This window comes from Pristiophorus japonicus, unplaced genomic scaffold (genome assembly GCF_044704955.1).
Source record: "Pristiophorus japonicus isolate sPriJap1 unplaced genomic scaffold, sPriJap1.hap1 HAP1_SCAFFOLD_89, whole genome shotgun sequence".
Classification (NCBI taxonomy): Eukaryota; Metazoa; Chordata; class Chondrichthyes; family Pristiophoridae; genus Pristiophorus; species Pristiophorus japonicus.
This window is the reverse complement of record NW_027254813.1, coordinates 1726094-1729986: the sequence shown is the minus strand read 5'-3', so window position 1 is coordinate 1729986 and position 3893 is coordinate 1726094. Positions and strand designations below refer to the sequence as shown.

General features: G+C 44.3%; 1 non-coding gene across 1 annotated transcript; it reads right to left on the bottom strand.

The window, feature by feature from the left end:
• Window positions 1–3069: 3069 nt before the first annotated feature.
• trnav-cac (transfer RNA valine (anticodon CAC)) lies at window positions 3070–3142 on the bottom strand. The gene has a single exon. It is a non-coding gene; the product is annotated as a tRNA-Val (tRNA).
• Window positions 3143–3893: the final 751 nt, after the last annotated feature.

Below are 3893 nucleotides of genomic sequence, written 5' to 3'. Positions count from 1 at the left end.
AGCGGGTATTGGTCCTGTAGCGAGAAACGATTAATAGTTACTTTATAATCGCCGCAAATCCTGACTGTGCCATCACTTTTGAGTACTGGAACAATCGGGCTGGCCCACTCGCTGAATTCCACTGGGGAGGTGATGCCCTCGATTTGCAGCCTGTCCAGCTCCATTTCCACTCTCTTCCTCCTCATGTGAGGTACTGCTTGCGCCTTGTGGTGAATGGTTCGAGCCTCTGGGACCAAGTGGATCCGCAACTTCGCCCCGGACAAGTTTCCAAATCCTGGCTCAAAAAGGGAAGGAAATGTTTTAAGAACCTGGATACATGAGGCCTCATCGACATGTGATAGCGCTCGGATGTCATCCCAGATCCAGCGGATCTTTCCCAGCCAGCTCCTTCCAAGCACTGTGGGGTCATCGCCCGGAACAATCCAGAGTGGCAGTTCATGCACCATGCCCTCGTAGGTGACCTTGACCATGGCGCTGCCCAGGACAGTGATAAGCTCTTTGGTGTATGTTCTCAGTTTCGTGTGGATGTGGCTCAGGGCTGAGCTGAATGGCTTGTTGCATCACAGTCTCACAAACATCTTTTTACTCATGATGGATTGGCTGACGCCAGTGTCCAGTTCCATGGCTACGGCGAAGCCATTCAATTTTATGTGCAGCACAATAGGTGGACATTTCGTCGAAAATGTGTGCACCCCGTGTACTTCAGCATCTGCCTCCTCTCTCGAAGGCTCTAAATTGCTTTGATCCACCATGGACCAATCTTCCTCCGCCACGTGGTGGTTAGCAGGTTTTGCAGAGCTTGTAGCACGTTTGCAAGCTCATTGGAGGTGCTCCATTTTTCTACAGCACTTGCAAACATACCCTTTGAAGCGTCATGAAAAGGCTGAATGGATGCCTCCACAACGCCAACAAGCTGTGAATTGCCTTGCATTTATTCTTTGTTGGGGACTCTGAGTCATGTGGATCACCTGAGCCCTGCTGGAAGTTACAAACTCGTGGCTTCTGCCCTGTACATTTCTGCTCGCAAACACAGTTCCAGTTAATTTATGAACATTGCTAGCACTTGTGTGCTGAGAGATTTGTTGGGTGTTATCACTGGTGGACATAAACGCCTGTACTGTTGCAATGGCCTTATTGAGGGTCGGTGTCTCTACAGTCAAAATTTTTCGCAGGATGGTCTCTTGGCCAATGCCCAGTACAAAAAAGTCTTTGAGCATTTGCTCCGGGCAGCCATCAAACTCACATTGTCCTGCAAGTTGCTTGAGCTCGGCGATGTAGCTCGCCACTTCCTGACCGTCAGATCGCTGGCACGTGTAGAACCGATACCTCTCCATCAGCAAGCTCTCCCTCGGGTTAAGATGCCCCCGAACCACTGTACACAGCTCCTCATATGGCTTATCTGTGGGTTCCACCGGAGCCAGAAAATTCTTCATCAGTCTGTAGGTCGGTGCCCCACAGAATGTGAGGAGGACCGCTCTCCTTTTTGCAGCGCTTCCTTCTCCATCCAGCTCGTTGGCTACAAAGTACTGGTCTTGCCGTTCGACATAAGCTTCCTCCGAGCTTGCTACCTCCGAGAACTTCTCCAGGATGCCCACAGTTTGCTGCATCTTTGCGTTGGATTCGTATTCTCGTCGTCAGTATTGTGTTCCTAACACAGATGAGGCTGCACACAGGGAGGTTAAAATAACAGTGACCTCAGTCTTTAATAAGACACTCCAGAGTGAGGAATAGGCCTTGGGGGCCGGCTTATATACAGTGCTCCAAAGGGATGCTGAGATCCCTTGGGACTTCAAGGGATGAGCTCCCTAGTGGTGGAACATGGGAGTGCATGCTTTACAGATACACAACAACCACCAGCTTCTCAAGGGCAATTAAGGTTGGGCAATAAATTCTGGCCTTGCCAGTGACACCCAGATCCTGTGAACTCATATAAAAAAACACTATTTTAGGAGTCTGGTTCAAAATATTCATTGCTGACGACACCAGGAATCTGGGGCAACTTTTGTCAAATTGGGCTCAAAACTGGAGTGGTAATTCCTACCGTGCACAGATAATAGCATCAGTATTGAAAGTAAAATCACATGGTGCTCATTTTCAGAATCAACGCAGTAAGATTTGAAATAAAGTGAAGGAATCTTATGGTGAAAGGATTTGGAAATTAAATGTGACTTGTACTTCGGTCTTTAATTAAACTTTGTGGCGTCTGTCTGCCATTCATGTCTCTGTTGAATAAGGAAGGAGGGGTTTGACATTGACCACACTGCACTGCTCCTGATATTTTTGAGCTTATCGGTTATAATGAGATGTCTTAACCCATTGGTCAGTGCCAACTTTAGCTCAGCTGTTACTTCGTGATACCAACTTTGTGAAAAGTTTGAATTGGTCTTAATGCAGTCACTGCCTGGTGTTTTTGTTGTCATTGCAATCCCTTCTTTCACACTGGAACAAATCGTAACCGTGTTTTTAAATTAGCAGTGTGAGATTTTTAGAGAGCATCTTCAAATGCTTCACAAAACCATTCCAATCCCTTCAGCTTCCCTGGTTCGATTCCCAGTTAGAGAAATCATTTTGCGACCACCGTTTTTAATTAAAGTAAAGTAATTTAACGAAATTACATAGATGACCCAAAGCACTTCAGAGTGGTATCAAAATAAATGAGTTAGTAATTAGAAATAAGGAATGTCAGAAGTTGGACTTGAGTTTCTGGGATGGAGTATAAATAACCCTCTGTGCACTGGAACTGGGAAGGGTGAATAATGAATGAGTTGTTTCCGGGTTTGAAATGCGGCTTAGATCTGCTGGTATTAACCGATAGCATTGTTGAGCAGAATGAAAGAAATGCTAACATGATCACTGAGGGTCAGTTGAAACTTCAACAACTTCATTTTAATAATTTGTGAAACTTTAAAAATTGAGGAAGTTTTATTCCCTTTCTGATTTTACACAGTCTGTATTTTAGGAGACTGGTTTTAAATGTTCTTCATGGAATCAGAAAAGTTTACAGCACAGAAGGAGGCCATTGTCACATGAGCAATGAACATTTAAAACCAGTTTTTGTTTCAAAAATAATGTTTCCACCCAGGCTTGAACCGGGGACTTTTCGCGTGTGAGACAAACGTGATAACCACTACACTACGGAAACTGCTGCTTAGTGCAGTGCCCAGAGAGAAGTGTTCAGCGACAAGCTGAAATGCTGAATCCCTTTTTCTGAAAAAATTCCTTTCACAAACATTTCTCTGACCGAAACGGCACAAAAAATAAATGTTCCTTTCAAATGTGCCAATTATTTTCGTTAAACTTTTATTTTGCTTTCATGGGATAACATAATTAATGATTCGATAATTTTCTTTTGCACAATGAAAGAAGTACTAACTGAGGGAGAGTCAATACGTCAATAATTTGTTCTGTGCTCTGCATGTTTGTAATGTCGCCAAGTTTGCTGATGATACAAAGATAGGTGGGAAAGCAAGTTGTGAGGAGGACACAAACAATCTGCAAAGCGATATTGATAGGCTCAGTGGGTGGGCAGAAATTTGTCAGATGGAGTATAATGTGGGAAATGTGCGGTTATCCACTGTGGTAGCAATAATAAAAAAGCAAATAATGATTTAAATGGGGAGAGATTACGAAATGCTGCGGTGCAGAGGGGCCTGGGGGTCATTGTACATGAAACACAAAAGGTTAGTATGCAGAAACATCCTCTCTGCATCCACCATGTCAAGCCCCCTCATAATCTTACACGTTTCCATAAGATCACCTATCAATCTTCTGAATTCCAATAAGTAGAGGCACAACCGACTCAACCTTTTCTCATAAGTTAGTCCCCTCATCTCCGGAATCAACCTAGTGAACCTTCTCTGAACTGCCTCCAAAGCATCTATATCCTTTCTTAA